The 21017-nt window shown below is 34.4% G+C and overlaps 1 protein-coding gene across 2 annotated transcripts in view; it reads right to left on the reverse strand.

The window, feature by feature from the left end:
• TMC5 (transmembrane channel like 5) overlaps nt 1–21017 on the reverse strand; it is a 134358-nt gene that overhangs the window by 85468 nt on the left and 27873 nt on the right. The window contains exon 1 of one of the 2 annotated variants that reach the window (XM_031942680.1): nt 8687–8879. The exons of the other annotated variant lie outside the window; for it this stretch is intronic. The gene's annotated coding sequence lies outside the window, so the exon portion shown is untranslated. Of the gene's footprint in view, nt 1–8686; nt 8880–21017 lie in introns of those variants that run through there. 2 annotated transcript variants of the gene reach the window in all.

The following is a 21017-nucleotide window of genomic DNA, read 5'->3' on the forward strand; positions in this document are numbered from 1 at the left end:
AAAATAAATCAATTAACAAAAAAAGAGAAGGCAACAATGCGGCGATTCAATGCAATTCTAATAGACTTGAGATGGAAAATGCCAATTACATCCAGAGAGAGAACTGTGGAGACTGAATCTGGATTGAAACATGTTTTCACTATTTTCTCTCTGGTTTTTTTTTTTTTTTTTTTTCCTTTTGGCCTGATTTTTTTTTTTTATTGGAGCTTTTTATTTTCAAAACACATACATGGATAATTTTCAACATTTATTCTTTTATTTATTTTTTTTTTTACTTTTATGTCTGAGCTCTGCTCCTGGGGTAAAGGAGCTTCCTTTCCCAAGCTTTCTGTGCAGCTCTGAGCCTTGACATTGAGTACTGGGGTCCCTTGTATTTGCAGTGGGTAGCTTTATCTTCTCTTTCTAGGAAACAACCTGGTCTCCCAGATTTGCCTTGTAAGCTGTCCCATTGGTTTAGTTTTTTTTTTTTTTGTTTTTTTTTTTTTAATTTAATAGCCTTTTATTTACAGGATATATGCATGGGTAACTTTACAGCATTAACAATTGCCAAACTTCTTGTTCCAATTTTTTACCTCTTACCCCCCCACCCCCTCCCCCAGGTGACAGGATGACCAGTAAATGTTAAATACATTAAAATATAAATTAGATACACAATAAATATACATCAACATTTATTCTTGCAAAACTTTGTGTTGCAAAATTTTCCCTTCCTTCCTCCCACTCCCTCCCCTAGATGGCAAGTAATCCAATATATATTAAACATGTGCAATTCTTCTGTACATATTTCCACAAATATCATGCTGCATGAGGAAAATAAGATCAAAAAGGAAAAAAATGAGAAAGAAAACAAAATGCAAGCAAACAATAATAAAAAGAGTAAAAATACTATGTTGTGATCCACACTCAGTTCCAATGTTCTCGTTCTGGGGGTGTAGATGGCTCTCTCCATCCCAAGACCTTTGGAACTGGCCTGAATCATCTCATTGTTGAAGAGAGCCATATGTATCAGAATTGATCATTGTATAATCTTGCTGTGTAGACTAGTCTGATTCTGCTCATTTCATGTAGCATCAGTTCATGTAAGTCTCTCCAGGCCACTTACACGAACTGATGCTGAGTGAAATGAGTAGGACCAGGAGATCATTATATACTTCAACAATAATACTATATGATGACCAGTTCTGATGGACCTGGCCATCCTCAGCAACAAGATCAACCAAATCATTTCTAATGGAGCAGTAATGAACTGAACCAGCTACACCCAGAGAAAGAACTCTGGGAGATGACTAAAAACCATTACATTGAATTCCCAATCCCTATATTTATGCCCACCTGCATTTTTGATTTCCTTCACAAGCTAATTGTACAATATTTTAGAGTCTGATTCTTTTTATACAGCAAAATAATGTTTTGGTCATGTATACTTATTGTGTATCTAATTAATATTTTAATGTATTTAACATCTACTGGTCATCCTGCCATCTAGGGGAGGGGGTGGGGGGTAAGAGGTGAAAAATTGGAACAAGAGGTTTGGCAATTGTTAACGCTGTAAAGTTACCCATGCATATAACCTGTAAATAAAACACTATTAAATAAAAAAAAATAAATAAATAAAAAAGTCCCTCCAGGCCTCTCTAAAATCATCCTGCTGGTCATTTTTTATAGAACAATAATATTCCATAACATTCATATATTTGATCTGATTTTTCTTGTACAATATGACAAATGTGGAAATATGTTTAAAAGGATCATACCTATTTAACCAATATCAGATTACTTGCTGTCTTGGAAAGGGAGAAACACTTTGTACACAAAGTTTTACAAGAACGTGTATTGAAAACTTTCTTTACATGAATTTGGAAAAATAAAATACTATTGGGGAAAAAAAAAAAAGAAATTTAAAGCCCTTTAAAAAAGAGAGAGAGAGAAGTCCCTTTGCAGAAGAAGCAGTACTTATCTGGAGGGGGAGGTATCTGTAGGGAAGAATTTACTAATGTTCCTGACTTCCAGGAGATGATGGGACCTGGGGCAATAAAATACAAATGTAATTAAGTATAGGCAGACCTCATTTTTATTGCATCTTGCTTTGTTGTTCTTTGCAAATAATTTGCGGTTTTGTTTTTTACAAATTGAAGATTTCTGACAATCCTGCATTGAATTTATTAACAGAGTTATTCTAATAGCATGTACTCACATCATGTCTCTGTCTCATATTTTGGTAATTTTCACAATATTTCAAATTTTTCATTATGATTATATTTATTATGGTGATCTTTGATCACTGTTCTTTGCTATTACTATCTAGGGCTCTACCAACTGTTCCCATTTAAGTCAACAGTTAATCATAAATATTATGTGTGTTCTAAATGCTCTTCTCACACTGGCTATCCCATTTCTCTCTCCTTCTGGGTTCCCACTTCCCAGAAACACAACAATATTGAAATTAGACCAATTAATAACCCTACAATGGCTTCTAAGTGTTCTTGTGAAAGGAACTCTCTCTAAATCAAAAGCTAGAAATAATTGTGCTTAATGAGAAAAGCAAGTCAAAATCTGAAACAGGCCAAAAGCTAGACCAGTAGTTCTTAAATGTGGTAGACAGAATCTTGGGAATCTATGAAAGCCTTTTAGAAAAGCTACAAATTCGAAATTAATTTTTACTTGTAATATGGTAAATATCTATAAATGTAATTGACATATACAAAAACTCTTTGAATAGATCCTTAATAATTTTATTAGTATAAATATACTGAGAACAGAAGTTTGAGACCCAATGAGCTAAATCAGTCAGCAGTCATTAAAATCAAGGCAAGACCCTCCACCGATAAAAATATTACAACTCAGAAGGCTCAGAAGCAGCTTAGGATTTTTTTTAACAATAAAGTATTTCTGTGGTATATGAATGTTATAGAATATTATTGTTCTGTAAGAAATAAGAAGCAGGATGATTTCAGAAAGGCCTGGAGAGACTTACATGAACTGATGCTGAGTGAAATGAGCAGGGCCAGGAGATCATTATATACTTCAACAACAATACTATATGATGATCAATTCTGATGGACGTGACTCTTTTCAACAGTGAGATGAACCAAATCAGTTCCATTTGTTCAATAATGAATAGAACCAGCTATACCCAGCAAAAGAACTCTGGGAAATGAGTGTAACCACTACATAGAATTCCCAATCCCTATATTTTTGTCCACCTGCATTTTTTATTTCCTTCACAGTTCAATTGTACATTATTTTAAAGTATGATTCTTTTTGTGCAGCAAAATAACTATGGATATATATATATATATATATATTTTATATTTAACATATACTTTAACATATTTAACATGTATTGGTCTACTTGTCATCTGGGGAGAAGGAGAGGAAAAATTGGAACAAAAGGTTTTGCAATTGTCAGTGCTGAAAAATTACCTATGCATATATCTTGTAAATAAAAAGCTATAATAAAAAATAAAGTATTTCAACATTTTAATCACAATGCTATCATACACTTAATAGATTGTGGTATAGTATAAACATAACTTTTATATGCACTGGGAAATAAAAAAAAATTCCTGCAACTCATTTTATTGAAATAATTGCTTTATTGCAGTGGTCTAGAACTAAACCTGAAATATCTCCAAGGTTTACCAAGATAAACTGTGAAAGTTCAATAGAGATAGCAAGCCAGGAGATGTTGCCTTTCTCTGACTGACCTATGGATCCCTGAGCTAAGAACAGCAAACATTTTGATACTCTCAGCCGTTCCCTTTTGAATCTCTTAAAGAATAAAGGAGAGCCCAGCTTCCAAAATTGTAGTTCATGACTCCATATAAAGCCTCATAACTTAATGTGGGAGATGCAAAATTATGATTTATTTTCGCTACATGTTTAATTTGTATACCTATTTTATATCCCTAGATACCCCAGGTCACATAAAAATTTCTTGGACAAAAAGAGGTCATGAGTGGAAAAATTTTAAGAAGTCTTGGCCTACAGTAATATGAGCACTTTAGCTTTGTTGATCAAGGGTAAGATGGGAGATAGAAAAAGAAATTCAAAAATAGAATGCTTTCTGTAGTATACTGGTATATGGTAGAATGCTCACAAGTCTCAGTTTTAAGTTTAATTTGCATTATTCACACTTTTAAAAGTCTATACAATCAATAAGATCAAATCAAGCTTTGACTTGTGACATTTTCTAAGTGCTTGTGTATAAATGCTCACACGGATGAAAAGCTGGATATACATTTTTCATTGTAAACATTTACATTTAGGAAATACCAGAAATTAGTAGTTGATTTACTATTTCCTTGTTTGTTTAGCCTATTAAAAGTTGTTAATGAAGATTAATCTTAAAAATGAGTTCTTGCATACATTCCCCCCTAGAATTAGGTTTATCAGTGCCCAGGTGATGCTTGTCTGAACTATAAACAAATCACAGGGACGTGCTGGACATCAGCAGCCAGGTAAATGATGGAGCAGGAGAAATTCACCTATAAATTCACCATAAGGTGACCTGACGTGTAAATCAGAAATCACACCTTTGAGTCTCAAATAGACTGTATATTCTATCAGCCAGGTAAATACCCTTTGGGTGGAGGATGGGCCCTTGAGACCTGTATATAAACAGCAGAAGGTTCATATAGGCTAGCAAAGTCATAACTAGGGTGAGGCAAATTGTGCTTTGTTCTCAAGTGCTAAATTTCAAGGACACCAACCGTCCTTCAGCACTTTGTTTAGCAATGAATCTCCTCTGTTTTTCTCACCTTGAGAACAGCTACAAAAATTTTTGTGGGTGAAAGGCTCTCAATATCCTGGTAGCATACAAAAGTAAAAGAAATAGTCAAGTTTCCAATATCATTTGAATTTGGGCCAGTTCCTTGAGATCTAGGATCTAGTTAACTACCACCATCTGCTGGAAGAGAATCAAACAGCAAGTGGAACTAGGGACAATTTTGAGGACGGCTTGTTGGGAGCAGAAGCCAATTAATTGACATTTATTAAGCACCTACTATGCCTCTTATACCTACTGTGTGCCAGGCATTGGCATTGAGCTTATAAAGACAGGCAAAAAATAGTCCCTGTTTTGATTTATTGAGCTCATTATTCAACAGGTGAGACAACACACAAATATGTAAAAAAAAGCGATATACAGTCTAATTAGAAAATTAGAATTAGAATTATATTAGAAATTAGAATTAGATAATTAGAAATTAATTAGAATTAGAAAATAATTAAAAGGCAGAAGGCCCTAGAATTGAGAGAGATTCAGGAAAGTTTTATGTAGAAGGTAGGACTTTAAGGAAAGCAGGGAAGGCAGTAGGCAAAGGTGAAGAGGATATGATGGGGAGTAAGGTTCAAAAAGACTGGAAATGTGGGAGGAGGCTGGGTTATGAAGGACTTGGAAGGTCCAAGCAGAGGATTCTGTATTTTATGCTAGAGGTGACAGAAAACCACTGAAGTTTATTAAAAAGGAAGGTGACATGATCAGATCCGTGTTTTAAGAAAATCACTTAGGTGGCTGAATGAAGAATGAATTAGAGTGGGGAGTGAGTGACTTGAGGCAGACGCACAAGAAAGCTTTTGCAATAATCAAGTAGGGAGGATATTTCCCTTTTTGTTTTTATTTTCGCTCCCAAAATGATTCATAAGATAATGTGTTTTAAAAAATGAATGTGTATGTATAACCAGGAAAAAAATAAATTAAAAATATAAAGGAATGTTTATTTGAAAGATTAAAAAAAAATCAAATCATGAGGTGATAAGGGCCTATATCAAAGTAATGGCCATGGTCAGAGAGAAGGGGGTATATTCTAGAGATGTTGCACAGGTAAAATCAACAGACCTTGGCAATAGTGTAGCTATGGGGGAGGCGGGATGGGAGATAATGAGGAGTCCAGAAAGAACAGTTAATAAGTGTTAATAAGTATCTACAGCTGTATTTGAACTCAAGTCTTATTAGCTCTGGGTCTAGCACCCTATCCACTATTCCACCTAGCTGCCCCTCATTATGGAAATTGTTCAGTCTTGGCAGTAATATTAAAAGACAACAAAAGGACAATCAAGAACAACCAAGAAAGTTTGATTTTAAAAGGTTCAAAGAACTTATGATTGATTGTGATGATGATACTGATACAGATTGAAAAATCATTTTTATTTAATGATTATATAATTATGGACCACAAGAAACTATTAAGATATGAGTGAAGAAAATGATATTGGAGAGAAGTAGAAAAATATATGCCCAATTATTCATAATTTTGTTCTTTTTACACATTCAATCATTAATCCTTGGTTGGGAGTCTGAGAACCTGGGAAAATAGTGCCTTCTACAATAATGGGGAAAGTGGGAGAAAGGGAGGGTTTAGGAGGAAAGATGATAATTTTGTTAAGGATATGTTGATTTTTAAGATGTCTGAAAGATAGTAGGAGGTTCAAGATCAGACATCAGCAGAGATATTCAAGCAGAAAAAGTAGATTTGAGAATCATGAGCATAAAGATGACAATTAGTGAGATAGTGAGGAAGATTTATAAAGGCTCTCTCAAATAGATAATTAGCAATAACAGAGGGTAAAGAATCATGGAAGAACATCAGTCAGAGAGAAACTGACCCACAGGAATAAATCCTGCCCCTCTCCCTTGCTGAAGATACACCCAAAGAATGTCATAGGGAGTAAATAGGTACACGGAGGAGCTAAAGTAGATAGATAAATATCTTTTGATATATATATATATATATATATATATATATATATATATATGTATATAAGGGTATCTATATTCTTAAGAATGCCAAGTTCTGAAGTTCCCAGTTTTCACTCAGATGGAAGCAATGAGCCAGAGAAGTTGGAAGAGAGATCTTCCAGCCTAAGGATTATTGGTTTAAAACAGCAAGAGAATTAAAAAAAAGGAAGAAACTACAGTACGGTAGGGAAAGTATTAGAATTGTTGTGTAATTCTAGACAAGTCATTTCACTTGAGCCTCAGCTTCTTTATTTGTAAAATGGACATAACAATGTATATAGTATCTACCTCACAGATGTAGAAAGGTCAATAAATCAATAGTAAGCATTTATCAAGCATCTACTAAGGATTATGCAAGGAATTATGTCTCTCTGTGTGTATATACATACATAAACACATACACATATATAAATAGTTCTTTGTAGACCTTAATAAATTGTACTTAACAACTACTACTACTTACTACTCTTCCTCCTCCTCCTCCTCTTTCTTCTTTCCCTCCTCCTTCTCCTCCCATTACTACTAGTATATTTCCCTCAGGAAATTAGGAAAGGCTTCATTGAAAAGATGGCTTTTGAGTTAAACTTTGAAAGAATGTTTAGAATTGGTCTGGTAGAGCTTTGGGAAGGAAGCTCCAGGGAAAAGGCACTAAACAGAGTACTCAATAGGGTCAGTCAAAAGGTCACTTTTCCTCAGGTGTCCATGGTGATACCTTTCTTCCCTAAGCAATCAAAAGACTTTCCACTAGTCAGGGGGAATTCCCTCCTCTTTTCTTGCTGCTTCCTCTCCCTTCACTCCCAGAAAAGGTGGAGGCAAAGTAGACCTTGGGAGCACAATAAAAGAAATAAGAAACCAAGTTGGGGGAGAACTGTGGTCGGAATGGGAGAATGGTCACCCCAGCCTTAAAGGCTCACTGCCAATGAAAGACAAGTAACAGGTGGGGATGTAATACCCTAGAGACCTTGCTGGGCTTGGGCAGCTCTGGTCAACTGAAGCACCCTTTCCCTACTTTTATGAGCTTGTGGCCATCCCCATTAAATGAAATATTCCTTTTCTTGAGGCAACACCCTTGATCATAAAAAATAATTCTCCTCCCTAGAGAAACCTGAACTTTGTTCCCAGGATTAACAGAGTTCATAGAAGTACCTCCCAGCCCCGCTCTATCCCCAAAGCTTGGAGGACTCAGTGTCCTCCTAACTCAATCTCTACAGCTCCTTGTCCACCAGACTGTCCTCTCTGTCACAAAATGCTGCCCTCCAAAAACAAACAAAAAAATCAAACTGCAGTCTTTGCTCCAAGTGAACAATATATGTTTCTAACACTAAGTCCACTCAGGGTGTGTCCAGGAAATAAGCCAGTAATCCTCTTTGGCTAGAACAAAGAGGGGTACATCCTACTCCTCAAAGAAACAAGGAAAGAATAATCAGTATTAACCTCACAATAGACCCCAGATTTTTAGAGGATGGATTTCAAAGAATGTAGGGAAAGAATCCAAAGGGAGAATCCAATGGTCTAATAATTCTACAAGGCAAGAAAGTCTAAAAAACATGGAAATTTCACAGAATCACATTAGGCAATTGGAAGAGAATTCCTAAGTCAATAAATTCAACCCATAAATGAAAGGCATTTTGTTCTATTTGAAAAGTCTCCCAAGGTAGGGAAACTTAGTATCTATGGAGCCTGCCCATTCTCTTTTTTGTTTAGTTTTGTTTTGGTTTTTTGTTTGTTTTGCTGACGGAATTAGAGTTAAGTGACTTGCGAAGGGTCACATGGCTAGGAAGTGTTAAATAATGAAGACCAGATTTGAACTCAAATCATCCTGACTTCAGGGCTGGTTCTCTATCCACTGTGCCATCTAGCTGTTCCCCTTCCCCCCCCCCCCCCCAATTCCCTTTTTGAAAATTCTAATTCTTAGGAAACTTTTCCTAGTATCTAGCCTCAACTTACCTCTTTGCAACATCCATCCACGGCTTCTGGTCTTTTCCTCTGAAGCTAAATAGAATCTTCCTCCTCACAATCTTTCAAATGCTTTGAGCACAGTGATCAAGTCCTTCCAGAGTCTCCTCTCCTCCAGGCTAAACATTCCCAGTTCCATCATATGACATAAACTCAATGCCCTTTGCATCCTGATTGCTCTCTTCTGGGCACTTTCCATCTTATCAGTCTTTCTTAAACCATGACACAGAATAAAACTATCTAGGTCAGATTAGATCTCAAGAGGGCAGAGAACAGTGGGATTGCCACCTCCCTATTCCTGGAAGCTATGCTTCTCTTAATATAGCCCAGGACTGTATTAGCTTTTGCAACTGCCATATCAACAATGCACTAAAACAGGAGTCCTCAAACTACAGCCCTTGGGCCAGATGCAGTAGCTGAGGACGTTTATCCCCCTCACCCAGGGCTATGAAGTTTCTTTATTTAAAAGCCCACAAAACAAAGTTTTTGTTTTTACTATAGTCCGGCTCTCCAACAGTCTGAGGGACAGTGAACTGGCCCCCTATTTTAAAAGTTTGAGGACCCCTGCAAAAACTACCATAGATCATCAAACAAACTACTGGGATCACCCCCACCTTGTACAGGAGAAATTGATCTTTTTGTAGTCAAGTGTAAGACTTAAAATGTTCACTTATTGAATTGGATTTTGTTAAATTCTATGTCATTTACAAATTCTATGGACTCATTGAAGTCTTTCTCTGGATACCTCCTGACATGCTAACATTGAACTACAACACTGACGTCCAACAGTTCAACTAGTTCTGAATCTTTCCAAATGGTTTGTTGTCTGGCTTACAGCCCTATACCTTCTCCACAAAAAATATTATTAAAAAAAAAATTATCAAGAGCTGATCTCTAAGAAATAAAATTCCAAGGGAAAAATTATTATAACTAGATAGTAATAGAAGTATACATTGAAGATGGAAGAAAGAACATAATGGAAGATAAATACAGCAAACATATGACATACTATTGATACTATTTTTATTATCAAAGGTGATAAAGGTCAGAATAAGCTATTGAATGCTAGGGACAATGATAAAAGCTGTGGTAGGATGTGAAAAGGTTTTTCTCTTGTTTTGTTTCTTTAAAGATAAAGAAACTTGAAAATGTAGATAGCAGAAAAGATACCAATAGATAGGGAGAGTCTGAAATGGTGTGTGTGTGTGTGTGTGTGTGTGTGTGTGTGTGTGTGTAACAAAGACTGAGACATAAGTGAGAAATAATTCACTTGGATCCCTACTCTTTTCCAATCAGTATTAATAAATTTGATATGATTCCGTAGGAGTAGAGATTATAAGTTCTATATTGGGGCCCCCAGAACCTTGAGCTGTAGATTCTAAGTTCATGCATTTATTCAAAGGAAGTTAACTAGAGACCTCCACCCTTATTTTTCCTTGTCATGATGATTGGAGGTGACTCAATTACATGGAAAGTTCTTTACTTTATTTTTGTCCAAAAAGCAAGTGACCATCTTGTCACCACCTCATCAGTGGAGATATTCTTTGCTTCAATCAACTTGTGACTCTGCTGACACTTTTGTTTATTTTATCTTATGTATCATATGTCAATCAATAAATCTTTTCATTTTGCCATGCCTCTTTTGCATATTGGTGTGTCAAACTATAAATACAAGATCCTAGAAGAAAGGGGCATCTCATATTTTAAAGATGATCTGAGGTCCACTTCATTAGACCAGACCATGAACCCTTTAATAAAATGATGTTGGCTCAGATCTCTGCTTTAGACTATTTCATTGTAGGTTGGACAATTTAATTCCCGCATAGAGAAAAAGCATAATAATAATAATGCTCAAATAAGTTATCACACATTAATGTAATGTAATCCATAATACAATTAAAATGGACAAATATATTAATAAAGAAATCTATGGAATCTATTATGAAATGATATAAAGTGAAAAAAGCAGAACTAAAAGAATATAGTATATATCATATACCATATACCATATACCATAGAAGAGGAAAAATGAATAAAAATGAATGGATAAAGGATCTTGGTAAGGATTTAGAGGGAGTAACTGAGAAAATAATGATTCTTTAAGTAATGACATTAAGCATACTAAATTAAAGCAGTTACTAAACATGTAGTTAGTTATATTAATATTTAATGTTAAACATTTAACAGAAGACTAAAAATAACTAGAGAAAAATAAGTTTGAAATCATAAACATGGAGGTCATAATAATCTCCATATAATAGGGGCAGCTAGGTGGCACATTAGATAGAGCATTAGGCCTGGAGTCAAGAAGACTCATCTTGCTAAATTCAAATCTGGCCTCAGATACTTAGTTGCTTGGGACCCTAAGCAAGTTCTTTAACCCTATTTGCCTTAGTTTCCTCATCTGTAAAATGAGTTGAAGAGGGAAATGGCAAATATTCCAGTATTTTTGCCAAGAAAACCCCAAATGCCAAGAGTCAGACATAACTGAAAAATGACTGAATAGAACCTAATTCTACAGACCTAATAGAATACCTAATAGACCTAATAGAAAACTTAATAGAAAACACGAAAAGGTCCATCAGCAAGTTAAAAGCAGAATTAATATAGTAGAAGGCAAAATTATTTTTTTAAAAATAGTGGTAACAAAAAAACAAAAATTTGAATCAACAAATGGAACAGCAAATAACTTGGCAGAAAAGTGACTTAGAAATACTGCAGCTAAAACTTATGATTTTAGATGCTCGATCAGGTAAAGAGTAAGACAGCCAATAAAGACAATCAATAAACATTTATCAAGTGTTAACATCTACCAGGCACTGTGCTAAGTACTGGGGAACAAAAAAGAGGCAAAAGACAGTTTCTCTCTCAAGAAATTCACAACAAGGAGGAGACAACAAGCAAATATGACAAACAAGTTATATTTAGAATAAAAGAAAATAAAAGTGGAAAGGCATTAGAGCTGAGGAGCACCTAGAAAACAGTGAAAAATAAACGAAGTTGTTTTAAAAAAAATTTTTTTTACAAAGTTATATGGCAACAAGATTTTAAAAAGGTTCAACTTCAACTTAAAATAAATTCTCTTGAGCACATTATCACCCAATTTTTAAAACTCAGTGACAAAGAAAAAAATTATTCAGTCTTTCATAAGGAAAAATATTTCATATGTCAAGAAAGTGCCAATCATGTTCATGTAAGATTTTTTAAAATGAAAACTAGAGACCACTGAAGAAGTGGAAATATGACATATAATCTTTTTTTTTTTAAATGGACCACCCATCAATTGGAGAATGGCTAAATAATTTATGGGATATACATGAATCAGAATATTATTGTGCTATAAAATGATGAAGGTAATAAATAGAAGTATGGAAAGATCTACATGAACTCATGCAGAGTGAAGTAAGAAAAACCAAACAAAGAATATACACAATGACTACAACAATACAAATAGAAAGAACAAAGTGAGCACACACAAACACACAAACACACACACACATACACACATAAAATGAATATAGTGAAATTTTAAAGGACAAGCATGGTTTGAAAAAAAAGATATAAGAAAACATTCCTATCTTACCCCTTTACAGAGGTAGGAGATCTATAAATGCTTTACATTAAACATGTTTTCAGACTTTTTCTATGTATTCATTAGTTATGCTAATTTTCCTCTTCTTTTTTTACATAAAAAAAAAAAAACTTTTTTGTCTTATAGAATGGGTCTGTGGTAGGAAGAGATTATGGTGATAAAAATGTCAATTTTAATATTGATTAAAGAATTAAAGAAAAAAATCATCCACCAATCCAGAAGTTTTCAGCAAATCAAAATATATGGCTTGAAGGTGTAAAATGGATATCTGAGGTACAAAAGTTCTTTATAGAGTTTACAAGAAACAAAAATTCCTACAAATTTCAAGTTTTTGAACCTTCAAAGAGAATAATATTAAGTATTCAGAACAATACACACTCTTAAATCAGAATAAACTAGTTATCTAAATGTATAACCTTTTATAATTTATTAACTAAATTACCGAATGTTACAAAAAGAAATTTATGTAGGAAAAGAATAATGAAAGGCCAGTTAGTTGTTGTCCTTCATACTCAAAAAGGACCAAAAAGATATCACTATGTTAGAGTCCAATTACAGTGTGTCCAACTGTGGCTGATCAGACCAACACAAACTTGGAATGCTACGCCACAGGTTGGACACAAATAGTCCCTATGAACATTTGGGGTGACTTTTATAACTTTGTGCATCTCATATTTCTTTTGGGCCAGTTCAATTCTATTTTGCTCTTAACATAGCTTCTTTCTGATAAGGGCACGCCATGCTGGGTCCGTGTCTTCTATGTTATATAATTGATTCTAAAGGTCAATAAGTAAAGTAATTCCAAGGGACAAGATTAAGCCATTATCAGTGAGCCTAGGTGATTTTTTTGGACTTTGTTTTCTCACCTTCTTGCCTCTAACTTACCCCAATACATTGCCTTGGAGTTTGTTACTTCCCTCCTTATACTACAACAAAACTATAGCATTCCATTACCATGAGCTAGAATGGAGAAAATCTCTTTTTGCAGGATTAGAATTTATAAAGTTTCAGACTCCAAACACTTCTCTGGGACAAGATTCTCAGATCTCAGTTTCTTCCCCTCCAGGAAGAGAGCCTCAGATACCAGGTCCTTTTCATTATCAGATCTGAGGCATTACCAATGCTCTAAGGGTCAAAAGATAACAAGCGGCAATTCTCACGAGAGGAAATATAAACTATCAACAAACACATTACAAAAAACAAAACTCCACATCATTCACTGTAAGAGGAATTATATTATAAGAAAAATTCAAACTGAAACTCTTGTGAAGTTCTACTACCTCATATTTGTTAAATGGGTAATAATGATAAAGGAAAATGACAATTGTTGGAGGGTCTATAGGAAGACTGATGCATTCATTGTAGTCGGATGGTATTGTGGAATAGCTCAACCATTCTGGAAATCAGCTTAGAAATTGGAAAATAAATTGGAAAGCAAAAAAGAAACTTTTACCCAGTGATACATTACTTATATTCCTGACATCAAAGACAGAAAGGACCCACAGATAAAAAAAGTATTTATAGCATCACTTTTTGTTGTTGCAAAGAATTGGAAACAAAGTAAGTATCCAACCAATCATTGATTGAATAAATTATGGTATATTAATGCGATGGAATTGTACTGCAAGTAATGATGAAAGGAATGGATTTAGAGAAAAATGGGAAACCTTATATGAACTAATGCAGAATGACAAAGAATCCAGAGAACAATTTATATAAAGATTAATTCTATAAAAACTGACAACTTTGAGGGGCCTAAGAACTCTGACCACTACAATGACTAATCCCACTTCCAGATGACTAATGATGAGATATAATTCAGAATATAGATTTAGAATAAGATATTTCAGATAAAGCCAATAAACACTTTTTTTTGGCTTTAGTAAATCTGTTATAAGGGAGGGCACATATCAGGGAAGGTGTGAATGCTACAGAAGAGATTATGAAGAAAGTGGTAGTAATAGAAAAGAAATAATTAATGAAACATTTTTAAAAATGCACAAGGAAGTTCCAAAAGGAACACAGACAAGGGCAGTGATGGCACTATTGTGATAAATTTTATTTATATTTTAAAAATCTGTTATGTGCAAGCCATTCCCCAATTGATAAATGGTCAAAGAATATGAACAGACAATTTTTAGATGAAGAAATTAAAAGCCATTTCTAATCATATGGAAAAAATGCTTTAAATCACTATTAATTAGAAAAATGCAAATTCAGATTGGCAGGAAAAGATAATGACAAATATTAAAAGGAATGTAGAAAAACAGAGATACTAATGCATTGTTCATGGAGTTGTGAAATGATGCAACCATTCTGAAAAGCAATTTGGAACTATGCCCAAAGGGCTATATATACCTTTGATCCAGCAGTGTCTTTACTGTATCCTAAAGAGATCATAAAAAAGGGAAAAGCACCCACATGTGTAAAGATGTTTGTAGGAGCCCTTTTTGTAGTGGTAAGGATCTGATAACTAAGTGGATGGCCCTGGAGTTGAGGAATGACTGAATAAGTTATAGCATATGAATGTAATGGAACATTATTGTTCTACAAGAAATGATGAGTGTTTGTTTGTTTTTTTTCTTTCATAATTTTCCCCCCTTTTGATCTGATTGTTCTTGTGCAGCATGACGAATGTGGAAATATGTTTACAAGAATTGCATTTGTTTAACTTATAATGGATTGCTTGCTGTCTGGGGATGGAGAATAGAGAGAGAAAATTTTGGAACACAAAGTTTTACAAAGGTAAATGTCGAAAGCTATCTTTGCATGTATTTGAAAAAACAAAAAGCTATCATTTAAAAAAAAAAAAAGAAATGATTAGCAGGCTGATTTCAGAAAAGCTTAGAAAAACTGATGATGAGTGAAGTGAGCAGAACCAATAGAACACTGTACACAGTGACAAGATTATGTGATGATCAAGAGTGATGGACTTTTAACAATGTGGTGATTCAAACAATTCCAATAGATCTGGGATGGAAAATGCCATCTGCATCCAAAGAGAGAACTATGGAGACTCAATATGGATCAAAGCATAGAATTTTCACTTCTTGTTTTTGTTTGTTTTTCTTTCTCATGGTTTTTTCTCTTTTGATCTAATTTTTCTTGCACAACATGACAAATCTGGAAACATGTTTAAAAGAATTGCACTCATTTAACCTGTAACATACTGCTTGCTGTCTTGGGGAGGGGGAAGGTAAAGCAGAGAAGGAAAAGCATTTGAAACATAAAGATTTCCAAAAATGAATGTTGAAAACTATCTTTATGTGTATTTGGAAAAATAAAATATTATTAATACAGTGGAGAAAAAAGCTGTTATGTGACAAGCTATAATGTAATATGCAGTCCTCTTTTTTTTCTTACTTTTATATGATGACTGCCAAGGTAGTTTGATAAAAACCAAACATTTAAAATTTTTTATAAGACAAAATTTAGAATTTTAACATTAAATATAATTGGACTGAACTTTCCAATGGAAAAAAAAAGGTTTGTAGAAAGGATTCAAAATTAGACTCTAACTCACAAACATTTACTTTTTAATGCAAAAAAATTTAAATAGCTATAAACTAAAAGAATAGGGATTGGGTAGTTGCTCTTCAGTCTTTCACAAGATATGAGGCAATATGAGGAAATGTCAGAAAATTACTTGGTGGATTTCAGTGAGAGATATTTAGAGACAGCAATTGTGAGTGCCTTGCTGAAGCATCAGACCAGACCTGATTGCTGAACATGAGTGGATGTTTATAACAATAACTCATAAGGTTTCTCTGCTCTTTCCTACTACCATGTGGTTATCTTTGCTGGTCATCCAAATTAATTTGAATCAATAATATTCGATGATATGCCATAGTAGAAACAACAACAAACTATTTTCCTTATGAACCTGAAGCACATTGTCCCAAAAATGCATATGCTTTCTTTTTTTTTTTTACATTATAACTTTTTATTTACAAGACATATGCATGGATAATTTTTCAGCATTGACCCTTGCAAAACTTTCTGTTCCTATTTTTCCCCTCCTTCCCCCCAGCCCTTCCCCTAGATGGCAGGTAGACCAATACATGTTAAATATGTTAAAGTATAAATTAAATACAATATATGTATACATATTTATACAGTTGTCTTGATACACAAGAAAAATCGCATTAAAAATAACCTGAGAAGGAAAACAAAAATGCAAGCAGACAAAAACAGGAGTGGAAATTCTATGTTGTGGTCCACACTCATTTCCCAGAGTTCTCTCTCTGGGTGTAACTGATTCTCTTCATTACTGAACAATTGGAACTGATTTGATTCATCTCATTGTTGAAGAGAGCCAGGTCCATCAGAATTGATCATTACATAGTATTGTTATAGAAGTGTATAATGAGTTCCTGGTTCTGCTCTGATTTCACTCATATGTTTTCTTTTAAAAAAAAAATTACTATTTTTTATTTGTTTTAAAAACTCTTTCTTTAAAAATTTTGAGTTCCAAATTGTTTCCTTCCCTTCTACCTCCTTCCCCTGCCTCTGAGAAAGCAAGTAATACAATATCAATTATATCTGTGAAATCACAAGTGTATATGCTTTCAATAGGAAGTTTCCCCTCCATTATATAAGGTTTTAAAAGTGGTACAATGGAGAAATTTTCCTAAAAAAGACATTTGGATGTGAAATATCATGCTCTAATGAAAATATCATGCTCTAATGACTAGTCAGAGAAAACTGAGATTCAGACTTTACTAAGAATGGGAATGTGCTGGTGCTCAGGAATTTCAAAGCTCACAGGGAAAATAGATCATTTTCATTACAATAAAGACTCCAGGAGACTTGAGTTGTCATATTTTGCTTAGGAGCAAGCAGCCCAAGTGCTTTGGACTTCTAATCCTATGTTGTTGAGTCATGCCAGTCACATTTGACTTAATATTTTTTTTGGCAAAGATACTAGATTGCCATTTCCTTCTCCAGCTCATTTTACAGATGAGGAAACTGAGGCAAACAGGGTTAATCCACTTGCCCAGAGTTATACAGCCCAGTAAGTGTCTGAGACCAAATTTAAATTCAGAAAGATGAGTTTTCCTAACTGGAGGCCCAGTTCCCTGTGCACTATGGCACTATATTTTGTTTATTTTGTTTCTGCTTTAGCAACATTTACTTTACTATAAATAAATAAATTGAAGGATTGGATCAAAATACATCAGGCTATAGTTAGTTCATGAAAAACAGACTGATTATATCTCTGACAAAATTGATTTTGATCTTAAAGCACTAGTCATAAAGAAAAGCATGCTATATTTAAAAGAATTTAAAATGAGATCATATAGTTACCTAATACATGCACCAAATAAATTAGCAGGTATAATATTTATAAAGAAAAAGCTCAGAGACTTAGAAAAATAAATAGAAAATCAATAGTTATGGAAGAGGTTAATATCACAATCAAAATAATATAAACCAAAAACAAAGATTATGAAAGTCACTGGTTTTAAAAGATATTGAACAAAATGAGCTTAAAAGATATATATATATATATATATATATATATATCAACTGTAACAAGAAAAATGAGGAACATACTTTTAAAAATATTGAGACATGCAATATCCATATCTATCTATCTATCATCTATCTTTAACACACATAGAAGGAATTTAAAAATTTATTCAAACCTATGATGCCACATCCCAGGTCACACATTTCCTCTTGTTTGCAGAGGACATTCTTCAGCAATAACTACGGAAGAGCTCAGATACACTGTATGAGACAAAATCTGATTTTTAAAATTGTTCAGCACTATTCACTCTATGCTGGTTTGTAGTCTGAGTCCTTAAGTATTATGGCTTGTGTGGTGGGCAAGATTAGTATCTAAATGACCATCCCAAGCCCAATGCTTCTCCCTCCCAGAAAGGAGATTCCCAAGTTTCACAATTGTAAATCTGTTCCTACTTTCCCCAGTGAGAGCGTACTCCAATTAATTCTCTCTCCCAAAACAATATCAAACTCGCACTCACTGAGACCACTCTCACTTGGCAGCTTCACCCAGGAGACTTCACTCACAACTCTCAGATCTGTTTCTCAAACCGCCCGTTGATGTGCTATTTTTGAAACTACTTCCTTACATGCTTAAACATTCCTTGAAGAATTGCAAATATTTGCTTCTTGCTGAGGTAAAAAAGGAAAAGGACAGAATGAAAGGACTACTTAGCAAATAAGAGATTCAAACATTTCCATTTGCAGTTGACAAAGGTGTGTCGGAAGACCAGATTCTGACAAAGCAACAGTAATGCCTCTGGTAAGGGCGATATTCTATTTCACTGCTTTTTTGAAATTTGTAGGGGTTGTTAGTAGGACTGTTGGGAGACCAAAAGGCCAATGAGGAAAAATGAGTAAATAAATGAAAAGGCATTTTATCAAGTACTTACTAGGTTTTGAACACTGAGCTAAGCATGAATGATATAAATATTTAAAAAGAGACAATTCACATCCTAATTGCAGAATACAACACATATAGGATTGGTAATTCCTAGCTCAGCTAAGTGGTATAAACCAGCAGATTGCACTACTTATCTCTGGAAAAATGAGATTATCTCACTGGGATCTTTGCAAACTTATCAAATTGATGAGGTCCTGAGTAATTAGGTAGGTTTGATAGAGACTGAAGTATTGATGAAATTACACTTTGAGGCAGGCAGAGAAGGGCACTGATGGGGATTAGTCCAACCTTTTAGCCCTTTGTGAAGGTTATGGGTAGCCCCACCTTGCCATATCCAGTCATTAATCTGAGTTATATCAAACCCTTGAGGTTAAATTTCCCCTATAAATCTGTCCACGACTCACTCCATCTTTTCTGAAACCCACCATTACATTCCTCCTCATGAAGTCTTTACTCTCACCCTTCTCCCAAGCCACATGGTGTCTCCTCTTATGCCCTACCATGCCTCATGGTGTCTTTCTCCTTCTTAGAGGTAACTTACTCTCTTATAGTGCTAACTTCCTTTTAGGGAGGGAGGATTCAGGGAAGACTTCAGAGTAGGTCAGTAAATTTCAAGGTCTTCAGATTTTCCCAACAAACAAAAAAATTTGTGCTTCACCAGTCTGCATTTACAGACTGGTGAAAAGTCAATACTTGGGGCAGAACAGGGGTCTTCCTTGTACAATCATGATCTAAAGACCCCAGGTCAGAAATTAACCGATATGAAGTGCAAACTTATGGCTTGCTCCATAGAAACACCAAAAGAGGAACCCCTGGGTCTAGCTGGGTTTGAATGGGAGCCTCATCAGGAACCACAGAAACTTCTACCTCCTGAAAAGCATGTAAGAGTTGGAGGTCTGAGTCCAGGAAAACAGGGAGCCTCAGCTGGTTAGGGATGTTAGATCCAACTGTGCTCCAGCAACATGATGAGGAAGCATCTCATCTTTGAGTACAAAGGTAGTGGGACAGGCACTTGCAGGAAGGAAGAGTTTTTTGGAGTTTCAGGTCAAAGGGGAGAGCTGAAGTGAAGCTAGAGGCACCATCCCTCCACCCCACAATTAGAGGTGCTCACACTAATAGTTCTCATTTTTAAAAAATGAACTGGCAAAAAAAAAAAAAAAAGAAAGAAAGAAAGAAAGAATGCAATCATAGAAACTTGCTATGGGAACAGGGAAGACTGGGGTTGATCTTCAGAGGAGGACACTGTAGTTAAAAAAAAGATTTCTACCCCTAAGAGTAACATTAAATGGCTCCTTGCCCAGAAAGAATTTATAGAAGAACTCAAAAAGGAATCTAAAAATCAAATGAGAGACATTGAGGAAAAACTAAAAGACAAAAATTAAAACCATACTAGAAAAACAAGAAGATTATGAAAAAAGTTAACCAGCTAGAAAAGTCTTAAATATTATACATATAGTATATATATCAAATAATATTACATATATTATATATTATAGAGTCTTAAAGACAAAAATAACTCTTTGAAAATTAGAATTGGGCAAGGGGAAGACAGTGAAGCTAGACCAAAAAATAACAAAACAAAATATAAAGAATGAAAAAAATAGAACAAAATGTGAAACACCTTATAAGAAAAACAGCAGATTAGTTGGACAACCCAAAAGCTGTGCCCCCCCCAAAATCTTGACATAATAATGCAAGAAATGATCCAAGAAAATTGTCCTCAATTGATAGAGCATGAGGGGAAAGTAGAAATAGAAAAAATCCACCAATTACCACCTTAAAGAGATCCTCTGTGGTAAACACATAGGAATATTATTGCCAAATTTTGAAATATTATTGCCAAAGAGAAAATTTTGCAAGAAACAAGGGGAAAAAATCAATTCAAACACATTGGAGCTGCAATATGAATTGCACAAAACTTATCAGCAGCCACAATTAAAATTTTTTTTAAAATTCTACAGTTCTATCATCTACTATATGCAGGTTCTAGTATCATATCTACTGCAATCAAAAGATCTAAGCTTGTAACCAAAAGTATCATCTTCAGCAAAACTATCCATAATATTGAATGAAAAAGTGGATATTCAATGAACTTGCAGATTTTCAGGTCTTTCAACTAAATGCAAACTCAATAGAAAATTTAATATATAAGAGATCAATTTCAAGAAACTCAACAGACAAATTGTTTATTTTTTTTACATGGAAATATATACTATATGTTTAAGATTGACTTCAATAATTAGGGAGCTCAAAAGAAAGATTGGGGCAGAATTGAGTATGATCTGATTTTAAAAAGCAAAACTACTGAGGAAGAAGTA

The sequence above is a fragment of the Sarcophilus harrisii genome, chromosome 1 (assembly GCF_902635505.1).
Source record: "Sarcophilus harrisii chromosome 1, mSarHar1.11, whole genome shotgun sequence".
NCBI classification, from domain to species: domain Eukaryota; kingdom Metazoa; phylum Chordata; class Mammalia; order Dasyuromorphia; family Dasyuridae; genus Sarcophilus; species Sarcophilus harrisii.